This window comes from Cryptomeria japonica, chromosome 2 (genome assembly GCF_030272615.1).
Source record: "Cryptomeria japonica chromosome 2, Sugi_1.0, whole genome shotgun sequence".
In the NCBI taxonomy this organism is placed as follows: Eukaryota; Viridiplantae; Streptophyta; class Pinopsida; order Cupressales; family Cupressaceae; genus Cryptomeria; species Cryptomeria japonica.
The window spans coordinates 61,938,202-61,950,530 of NC_081406.1; the positions used below are offsets into that span (position 1 = coordinate 61,938,202).

At 33.7% G+C, this 12,329-nt stretch overlaps 1 long non-coding RNA gene across 1 annotated transcript; it reads right to left on the reverse strand.

The window, feature by feature from the left end:
* Nucleotides 1-9,295: 9,295 nt before the first annotated feature.
* LOC131060519 (uncharacterized) lies at nt 9,296-11,928 on the reverse strand. The gene is made up of 2 exons (XR_009110376.1): nt 11,700-11,928; nt 9,296-9,978 (listed from the first exon to the last, which is right to left on the reverse strand). It is a non-coding gene; the product is annotated as an uncharacterized LOC131060519 (long non-coding RNA).
* Nucleotides 11,929-12,329: the final 401 nt, after the last annotated feature.

Below are 12,329 nucleotides of genomic sequence, written 5' to 3' on the forward strand. Positions count from 1 at the left end.
GTTATTTTTATTAGAGAAAAATCAGAAGCACTTGGAAAGTTCAAACTATTCAAAGCAATGGTTGAGAATGAAACCTATAAGAAAATCAAATGTTCAAGATCAGATCAAGGAGGAGAATTCACATCTAAGGTCTTTAATACATTCTGTGAAGTGAATGGAATCAGAAGACAGTTATTAGCACCTCGGACACCACAGTAGAATGGAGTTGTTGAAAGGAAAAATAGAACTATCTTGCTTGCAGCAAGAAGTGTGTTATCAGAAGAAAATCTACCATATGTGTATTGGAGAGAGGCAATTAGCACTGTTGTCTATACATTCAACAAAGTTCACATCAAAGGTGAAACTTGTAAGACCCCTCATGAACTATGGTTTGGTAATACTCCTTCTCTTAAATATTTCAGAATTTTTGGAAGTAAATGCTATATTATAAGAAATGAGTATATTGGCAAATTTGATCCTAGAAGTGATGAAGGAATATTTCTTGCTTATTCATCTAAGAGAAAGGCATATAGATGTTTTAATAAGAGATTACAGAAAATTGTTGAGAGTACAAATGTAAAGATTGATGAACAATTCAGAGGAACTTCAAGGTACATAGACTCTGAACTGGCAACAAAAATTGTTACAAATGAACCTACACTGAATCCACCGGTACAAAATGAAGATCCAGTTACCCTGGTATCATCAGAATATTCCACAATAATTGAAGAACAACAGCAAACTAAGACACCCCAGTATGTAAGATTGAATCATTCTGAAGATCAGATAATTGGAAACAAATTTAAAGGAGTTATGAGAAGAGGAAGATTGGCAAATGAAGAGGTATGTCTTATTTCTCAAATTCAACTATCATCTATCAATGAGGCATGTGAAGATAAATTTTGGATAAAAGCTATGGAACAAGAAATAGGACAAATAGAGAAAAATAATTCCTAGACATTAGTTCCCCGACCTAAAGATAAAAATGTAATTGGAACCAAATGGGTATTTAGAAACAAACTTAATGAATATGGTAAGGTTGTCAGAAATAAAGCAAGACTAGTGTGTAAGGGATATTCTCAGAAAGAAAGAGTTGATTACATTGAAACCTTTGCACCGGTAGCCAGAATTGAGGTAGTTAGATTATTCTTGGCTTTTGCAACTCACAAGGATTACAAAGTTTATCAAATGGATATTAAATGTGCATTTTTGAATGGAGATCTTGAAGAAAAATTATATATTGAACAACCTGATGGATTTTCTTTGACAGATGACAATGATATGGTTTGCAGGTTAAGAAAAGCTCTGTATGGATTGAAACAAGCCCCAAGAGCTTGGTATGCAAGGTTGGATAAGTATCTTTTCAAGATTGGTTTTACTAAAGGAAATGCAAATAGCAATTTATATTACAAAATAACTAATGATGACATCTTGATTATTGAAGTATTTGTTGATGATATAATCTTTGGAGGAGAAGATGGATTATATAAAGAATTTTCTCTTAAAATGCAGCAAGAATTTGAAATGTCTATGATTGGAGAAATAAAATTCTTTTTAGGTTTGCAGATTTGAGAGACTGATAAAGGTATATTTTTGAGTCAATCTAAGTACTTGAAAGAATTACTAAAGAAATTTGGGATGGAGAACTCTAAACCGGTAAGCACACCTATGACTACAAATGACAAATTATCTCAAAGGGATGAATCTACACCTATTAATCCAACTAGATACAACTCTATGATAGGAGGTTTACTGTATTTGACACAAACCGGACCTGATATTATGAATGCAGTATGTATTGTTTCTAGATTTCAAAGTAATCCTAGGGAAAATCATGAATCAACAGTGAAAAGAATTTTCCGGTACTTACAAATCACAACAAATATTGGATTATGGTATCCTAGAGATGAAAATTTTGACTTATGCGCATACACAGATGCAAATTGGGCAGGAGATGTGGATGATAGAAAGAGAGCCACTGGAGGAGCATTATTTCTTGGAAAGAGATTAGTTTCTTGGTTGAGTAAGAAACAGAGTTGTACATCTTTATCAACAACAGAATCAGAATATGTTGCAGCAGCAACTAACTGTACACAGGTACTATGGCTTAAGCAAATGTTGAAATAAACAAAGGTAAAATGCAAGGAACCTATTACTATCTATTGTGATAACACTGCAGCAATTGATATATCTAAGAATCCGGTATTACATTCTAAAACAAAACATGTTTCTATCAAACTAAATTTCCTAAGGGAAAAAGTTGAAGAAAAGGAGATAAAACTGGTTTATGTGAATACTAAAGAACAACTTGCAGATATTTTTACAAAACCTTTGCCTAAGGAGACCTTTGAATATCTCAGAGATCAAATTGGAGTCATACCACCACTAGTAGAGACTTAGACAGTTGATGATTGTCATCAACCGACAGAATTAAAAAGACAAATCTTTTACCCCGGTATTTGATGAGGAAGCTACTTCTCAGGGGGAGTAGTTGGTATTTTGTATGAAATTGAATTTTGTAGCTTTGGCATTTGATGTCAAAGGGGGAGAGATATCTATGGAAAAACACTTTATCTTTTGAAGAATGATTGGTATTAATCTTTGGATAAACACATGTTGCTCCCAAGGGGATAAATTGTTGTTTAAGGGAGATTGATTGGTTTTTGGTATTTGGTATTTCTGTTTTGGCACTTTGATGGTTTTTCCATCTTGTGTTGCCATCAATGCCAAAGGGGGAGATTGTTGGTATTTTGGTATGGTTTTGTCATTAATGTCAACACCTACTGAAAACAAGCACTTTGGAGATCCAGCAACATTCACTGGCAAGCAAGTAAACTGTGCAATAGTTACTGGTATATGGCTCACTGGCAGGATATAATATTCACCAGTACTTGGAATGATATGGAAGACACTTGGTAATGTTGAAGACATCGTGTGGACACTTTGTTTTGAAGAATTAATCATTGGTATTTTCATATTTGCATATTTGCTTTTACCGGCAAATAGGTCCAGGTTATCTAGGGTTACACCGACAGGTTTATCTTTTCTAGATCAGTGTGGCACACTATGGAGATGATTTATTATTGATGTAAATGCATTAAGCTGACATGTTCAATTGGTTATTGCATCGGATATTATATTGTTTGTAAAATGATTTTATTGTAATATCTTGTAGAGCCGACCAACTAAAATTGGTCTCAGGATATGGTATAAATGTAAGATCTTATTTGTAAGATCAAGTGTGGAATGCGAAAAAGATTTGTGTGAAGGTATATGCGAGATCAAGAAAAGGAATACATGAAGACATCATTTGAAGGTGAAGTAAGGTTTTTGTATAAGCATATCAGCATTACACCGGTACTGAATCCAACATATGAAGATGCTATTTTGTGTAGTACATTGTTATTGGATTTAACCATCCAACTATAGTCAGTGTGACTCCCATTTCGTGATTGAGCAGTGAGCTCTAGGTTTTTGGCCTTTTTGCATGTGCAGACCCCATTATGTACACTTACTATCTGCAGTAGTATCATTTGATTGTGGGTAAGGTTTCCCCCCATGGTTTTTCCCCTAATAGGGTTTCCACATACAAATATTGGTGTTATGTGTTGTGGATGACTTTATGTTTATGTTTCATGCATTTATCTAGCAATTTACTGTTAACACTGTCTACTGGCACACTTAACTGGTTTACCGGTATTAAGCATTAAGTTGGTTAATTGGTTTTTGGTTTGAATTTAAAAAGACAACTGATTCACCCCCCCCCACTCTCAGTTGTCTCCGGGACCTAACAGTGGGTATGTAATAGTCAGAAGAGTGAGTAAGAGTAATTCCATATTCAAAGTAAAATTGAGTTACCTCATATGAGGAGAACATAGTTGCAAATTATTAGTTACTATCTTGTGAGGAGCACTAAATTTGGAAATGATGTTCTCCTTAAGGAACTGACAAACTACTTCTGAGGTAGCATGTCTTGCCAGAATAAACCTCTACCCATTTGGTGAAGTATGAGAACATATGTGTACCTCGCACTTGAGGATGGATAAATGATGCCAATAAAATCAAGACCCCACTGTTGAAAAGGTTCTCCAATCACCACTAGCTTCAAAGGTAGAGCTTCTATTTTCTACATACCAACAAATTAATGCAAATGCTTTTGGATTAGATTGTGTAAAGATTTTCTTGCATCAATGTTTCAGATCACGCTCCATGATCCATCATCAGGATGAAAAAGAGAAACATTGATGCAAATAAATATTTACACAATATAATCCCGAAACATTTGCATTAGTTCATTATGGATTGTGGAAGCTTGATATCATTTACCAACAAATTTCTAACACATATCACATTTATGTACCCAATTGTATGCATCTTGGAAGAGCGTGGGCCAATAGTATTTTTCCCTTAAGATCTTGTAAGTTGTTACTGGAGCAGAAAAATACCCACAATAGGTTAAGTTTTGAAAGGATTCCAATAACACTACCTATTGTGCTTTGTCAACACAATGCAAGAATGTTCCATCTAAGGTCTTCTTGTATAAACTATTGTTCTAGAGACTAAATTTTTCCACCTTGAGCTTTATATTCCTTTTTACCTTATATGACAAATGTGTTGGACATTCACAATGCCTATAAGGAAATAGGCAATATTAGAATACCATTTGTTTGTTGTACTGACAAAAAAAACTTTAGGAAAGGATTCTAAACTTTCCTATATCTCTTAATTTGGTTTATCCTCAACCATAAGTTGACATAAACCTTTTCCACAAATCAATTTTGTAGGTTTGATCTCCATGTTATATTCATGGATTTTAGCAATCTAATTTCCCCTCTTGGTACTAAAATCTTGTTGAGTTAAGGTTGACTTAACCATTGTATTAGGAACAACCTGGTAATGACATGTGAGTTTAGAATATAAAACCTAAAATGTATTACTACTTTAACCATGACAAAAGTATTCTTCTCTACTTGGGAATACTTCAATTAATGATATTTAAATGGACAACTCATGAAGGCAATCAGAGATTCAATCCCTTATGCATTCTTTTGTAATAGAATTTCAAATATAATATGCTTAGAAACATAACTATACATTATGAAATCTTTAGTATAATCTGGGAAAACTAGAACAGATGCATGTGCTATTACCACTTTTCCTTTCATCATATCAATGATATGATGAGTCTTCTCTATGAAATTAGGAACAAATCTCCGCAAGAAATTTACCTTTCCAAAGAAAGAGTGCATGACTATCTTGCTTGAGGGAAGTGAAAGACTTTGTATTTCTTTGAACCACTACGGATCAATCTTGATACCTTCTTTGGACACAATATGTCCAAGGAGCTTTCCTTCGGTGACCCTAAAAATTGACTTTTTGGGATTAAGGGAAATTCCATGGTGTGGACACCTTTTTAGAACTTGATGCAGATGATAAAAATGATACTGATGCTTCTTCGAGAAATGATGCAATCAAGGCAGGGAGATCCAATGAAGGACAACCCAACCTTGCATCTTAACACATAAACCATGCATAGCATACCGGTAACCGGTAACAAGGTGCCAGAAACAACAGGAAGAACAATCAGTAACAACACAGAACACATAATCGGTAAACAATGTGAATGAATCTTATTACAATCTGAAGAATTATACATGCTACATGTTGGATCACAGTCCAGGATACAAACAATTATTACAATGCAATTACAAGATCCGCGGATCATCCTCATATCAAATTGGCTTTCGGTAACAGTCTACTGGTTCTATCATAATCCAGACCTCAGCCTTCCGACCTCAGTTCTACCAAATCAGAATCTCGTTGGTTCTACATCTTTGCTCAATCTCAAAGCTTTGTCTTCAATCTTCTAACTTCTCTTCTCTTTCTTCAAATGATTCACAAGCTTCCATTTATACCATCTACAGATATTTACAACTCAATCAAGTCGGCCCAAAGACCAACCGGTTCATGAAACATGCAACGGTAACATGTCGGCTCAAATCACTAAGAACAAATCCAAAACATAAAATGATGCACAGACCTTCAGGAATACCAGCCAAGACCCAAAGCAACACCTCCAACGATCTGCAAGTCACGAAGATCAACCCCAACCCGAAATCATCTTCGCTCAACATACAACCAAGATAACTAGTAAGAACACATCAATCGGGACAATACCGAAATCCACATCTCATCGGAAATAAAGCCAAATGCTATGAAACTCGAACATGATAAAGACCACAAACACAAGGTAATAAACCCAAAACCACAATGCTAAACACTCAGACATGAAGAAATGCTACGCTCTCAAGCAATTCCACTGAAAACTGCCCGACCGGTAAGAACTAGATCGGTGCTCCTGCATCAAGAAAATGGTCAAATAATCCAAATACACAACAATGAACTTACCGAGAAAGTATTGAAAAGCTAAGTCCATTGCCCTTTGGAATGTAGCACTTGCATTACCCAAAAGGCATTCTGCAATAAGAAAAAATTTCCCATGGAGTAGTGAAAGCAATCTTATGTTGATCTTGCTCACTAACCTCCACTTGGTTGTATCCTAAAAAACCATCCAACATGGACAATATTTGAGAACCAGTCACCGTTTGCAATATTTGATCCATTACCGATAATGGGTAATTATATTTGAGTGACACCTGGTTCAAATTTCATAAATCCACACAAATGCGGATCTCACCATTTTTCTTATGAATTGGAACAATTTTTGCTATCTATATTGAATGGTGGATATGAAAAATAATTTGTGCATTGAGCATTTTCTGAATCTCAAACAAAATAGTACCTAAAATTTTTGGACTATACTATTGTTCCTTTTGTCTAAATGGCACAATACTGAAATTATAAGGTATATCATGTTGTACTTCTTTTAGATAAAAAGACTTCAAGTCATCATAAGAATAAGCGAACACATCAATATACTAGCGCAAAAGTTGAACAAACTTATCCTTTTCTTCTAGAGTACAACACTTACCAATATTTACAAACTTCGGATCACCTTTGTTCCAAGATTGTATTTTTCACCCTCCATGGTTGAATCAAGTCTTCACTGTTGTTGTCACTTGATAAAACAATCATGCTTATCAAACAACTTCTCCAATGAAACTAAAACAATCATGTTTATCAAACAACTTCTCCAATGAAATTAAACCCTTGGGAATATTGTTCCCTTTCAACTAAATAAATTCCTCACCAAATTCGAAATCTTTGTCATACATTGATTCTGAAGAAGAATTATTATTTCCCTGAAAGTACAAATTATTGAAATCATCTTTGGTTTCAAGAAAATTGATGATTTGCTTATCATCATTGAAGATCCGTCAATGATCCCAATTATCAAGAACACTTGGCCTACAAACCAAATCAATAGTATACTAATCCTAGCTGAAATCCTTGTGTGGAATCAAGAGTGTGGCAGATGTTTCAAGGCAATTGGCCCTATCATTGAATTCTCTAGGAACTACTAAGATGTTGAGCACATCAAATGCCTCAATGCAGTCCCACACCGGATTTTAGTAATGCTTGAGTATATCATTCCTTGTCTGATATATTTTCCTTACTTGACACACCACTAACTCAGCATGACCTTGTGCATGGAGATTCTTTACACCTCTCTTATGCGGAACTTCAATACCTAACAACAAAGATTCATATTCAACTATGTTGTTAGTATTGGAAAATTGCAATTTGAAAGAACAAGGAAAAAATTCTCCTTGAGGAGAAATGAGAACAATTTCTTCCCTTAATCCAACAGAAGCATAACTGCCATCAAACTCTAGGGTCTAGACATCATTAGAACTATTTTCATTATTATTTTGAAGAACTTTGAACTTGATCGTCTACAAAACTTTGAACTTGATCAACTATAACAAAGGATTCATCAGATTTAGAACTTGGACTTCCTCTATCATCATTGCATGAAGATGTAGGTTCCTCATCAACATCTGCAAACTTTTCATTGTGTATACACAAAAATATAAACATGTGTATACACAATTACTACAAATATATAGTTACTACCACTGAAATATCTTGAGCTTCTAGATATAAATGCCAATCAAACAAGAAGTACCTTTGTGATAAGAGTTTATAACTAAAAAAAAAAGGAAAATTATGAGAACCTACAAACTAAATGAAAAAGAAAATCTCTCTCTCTCTCTCTCTCTCTCACACACACACACACACACGTGTATACATATGTATATACATATGCATATATGTACATATATATACATATACATACATCCTCAAATATATGTGCATGTGTGTCCATACATCCATACATGTATATATATACATATTTATATACCTATGTAATCTACATAAATATGCATATACACACATATATATGTGTGTGTGTAAGATTATTTTATATACTTAAGAGCTATTCTAATTAAAATTTAACATATTTCAGTTTAAAACTATTAAAAAAGTGTTATATTCAAAGTGCAAATGAATGAGTTTGAGTTTGTTCACTTACAATTTTTTGGGGGGATCTCTAGAGTAACATCCTTTGTTGTATTCTCCTCTTGAGGCTAATCTTCATCTTTTCAGCTTCATCAAAGATGTTGTCATATAACTTGCAAGCAAGTGAGATGGGCTATTCATGATTTGTTACTTGCAACTCTACTTCACCATTGCCGAGTAGTGGAAGTATAGACTAGCTTGAATGCAACAAATCTCTTCAATTGAATTTTAATGTTCTTTTGTTCGTATGGCTAATGAAATTAAGGAAAAAATATATTTTTAAAGCTGATAATGATGGATAAGACATTCCTATGAAAATTTCAATCCACACTCATGTATGGGACAAATTGTATGACCGAGATTTGTCCTACTTTTACTCTTTCCACTTGATGACTAATATTTACTATTTTTATGTTAAATTACATTTTTCATATTCTAAGTTGTAGCTAAGATAGTTTGACTATTTCCACCCACTTTTCATCATAATTGTGTAACATTATTGTCTAAATACTACTAGAAACACCATTCATTAAGTATCATTTTATTTTATTTTTTTATTATTTCAATATATTTCAACCATATTTAAAAAATTATGTATCAATTTTTAAAAAATTAATATAATTTTAATATAATATCTCTCAAAATAATTAAGATTTTAACAAGAAAAAAATTACATAATTATATTATTAAAAAAACCTTTCCAATAAAAATAATTATTTATTTCCATCATATATTAAATATGATAATATAAAAATAAAAGCTAATATTTTAATATTTTAAATATCTCTGCCTATTAGCAAACACAAACCATTCCACCATCAGCTAACCCAAATTCAAACAGCCAACAAATTGTTTTTACTTTTTATATCATCCAAAATCCAAAAACAAACAAGAGGATTACTGTTTTGTTTTGAACTTACAAAAGCCAAAACACTCTCTTCTTACAACTCATTAATGCCCAATAAAAACATATTGACAAAATGGCAAAGATTGGAGCTTCTATGCCTGATAAAAACAAAAAACAAACCCACTTGCATGTTTTGATTTTCAAGCCTGAAATTTTCCACCCTCTTCATTATAACATCTCCAATCTCATCATTTCAATGTGAGAAGAGAAATTTAAGTCTGTCCTACATCAAGATGTATTGAAGATGTCAAAAAATGGCAACCGTCCAAAGCATGAAAGAGAATCTCTGGACAAAAGAGAAAAAGACGTAAGATACCAATCTTCCTGTGTTCCCCTCTTGGAATGGTCTCAGCCTTTTCTTCCACTAATCGGCCTCTGAAATCAAACTACTGTTTCAAATCAATCATTCGCTCCTTGTATGACTTGACCAATTATTCAAATCCGGGTATGTTCATCTTGGACAACTTCATCTTTTCTTTTCGCCTCCATGCTGCTTTTGCCCTTGACATTCCAAGCACACTGCTCCCTTCATATGATCCTCCATCCTCCATGCAAAGAATTAGCAATGGAAACTAATCAGAACAATCTCTCTGTGCTCCTTTGGCTTTCTGCAATACCCCAAGATGTTAATCAAACCTGCAAGTGGTTCTATATTTCATATATTCTAGATACAACTAGTAAGAATATGTTCATGCCATTATTCTTTAAATCCAACAACTTTGAGAATGTCTGCTTGTAAAAATTTTAATAAGAATATGTTCATATTATTAAAATTTCCATGAGCTTCTCAAACCCAATAAGATTGATAATGTCTGCTTTTATCATTAAAAATTCTATCCATGAGTTTCTCAAACCCAATAACTTTAACAATGTCTGCTTTTATCATTAAAAATTCTAATAATAAGAATATGTTCATACCATCAAAAATTCTATTGACTACTCAAACCCAACAACTTTTGAGAATGTCTGTATATATCTTTAAAATTTGTAATGTTTTCTTAAACCCAAAGAATGCATGTTTATACCATAAAATTTTTCTAATTGTTTATCAAACTGGAGAATGACGTTTTTATTATTAGAATGTCTAACAACTTGAAAGAATACATATTTATACCATAAAAAATCTTAATATTTTCTCAAACTCAACTTGACAGAAAGCATCTTTATACCATTTAAAATTGTAACAAACCCAGCAACTTGAAACATGTTTATACCTTTGGAAATTCTAATGGTTTCTCATATCCAACAACCTGAGAGAATGATGTTTATACTATTAGAATGTCTAATAGTTTTTCATACCCAAAAACATGAAAGAATATCATTGCAAATTCTAATGATTTCTCAAACCCAACAACCTGAAAGAATGCAAATTTATACCATTAAAAATTCTAATGGTTTTCTCAAACCCAGCAACCAGAGAGAAAATCTTTCCACATGAAAGAATACCAAAAGCTTCATGAATTTGGAGCTTAGACGGAGCTCCCTTCAGTCCAAGAAAGGGTATGTTGATATGAACGATATCAGCTCCCCCTTCATTCACATGTCAACCCACTTTGTCCAGTGCTTTAGCAAAGAGAGCTGGTAAATGAATGAGTCGGCAGCTGTTCCAATTCATGCAACATCCTTCTCGGGCTGAAGAAAGCTCCGTTCATACAGACAAACTTATCTAAGTAAAACAGCCATACACCCTTCTAAAACCCTGCTTAACATTAAAAACCATGCAGCTCAAATCTTCAGCAAACTTTACATTCAAGTGCTCTTAATATCTACATGATGTAGCATATACTAGAGCATTTCACCATTATAGGATAAAACAATCCAAATAAACCAAAATCTTCAGCAAAGTTTACATTCAAGTGCTCATACAACAGATAATACCCACATGCTTTAGCATACACTAGAGCATGTCACAATAGGATAAAACAATCCAAATAAAGCAAAAGATAAATGAAAACTCAACCAAAATATTATTTAGAACAGCATCCAGTTCCAAACATAGAAATAACCATATAAAAAAACTTAGATCACAGTTCACCCTCATGAAAACACAGAGACAATCTACCAAAGAGGAAAATTGATCTATCATCTTCTACCTATCATCTCACGATGGATCACGGTATATGATCTACAAAGTTGTTTCAAAAACATACACAAATGTTAATTCAAAAATTCACAAAATTATTGATTCAAAAACTCACACAAACAATCTAATCCAAAAACTAGGGTGAACAAATCTGATCTATGCAGCCCATACTGGTTATCTTGAACTATCACAGAGACCATCAACATAGTGCTTGAAACAGATTAAAGAAAACCCTAATTTGCTTACATGTCTAATAACCCATATGAGGTTTACAACATGATACTGAGAATGCATCTCTGTTCATCATCTATTGTAATACATGAGGAAGCTGAGTGACTACCTAAACAATAGCTAATAAAAGGCCTATGAAGAAGTTCAAATCTTATTTAGAGAAACACCCAATCAACTGACAAACAGACTGACTACTTGAGCCACAATGAAAATGCTCAATCAAACACCAACCCACTTGTTGAGAGGAACTGAATTTTAGTTTGAAAAAGTATGGAGAAGAAATGGCATTATATAGGAATGCAAGAGATGAAGAATAATAATAAGGGGGATCACATCAATACACAAATCCCGACCACAGAATCTGAAAAACATGGCATGAGATTTAGCCGTGCTCTGGCATGGGGTCTTGTCAAGCAAAAAGCAAAGGCTTCTGCGCTCTGTCAACACTTGGTTTTGCAGCCATTATTATCACCAGCCCACTGTCTTATCAAAGACATCAAATCACTGCTATTTTTTACTACCATTTCTAGTATGGCTATAACACATTTTTACATCCTCGTACTAAAGGATGGACCAGCCTTGTTTCATCTCCAAATGTATGTGGAGTGCCGTGTTCCCAAATTAACCCCACCGACATGACCCTTG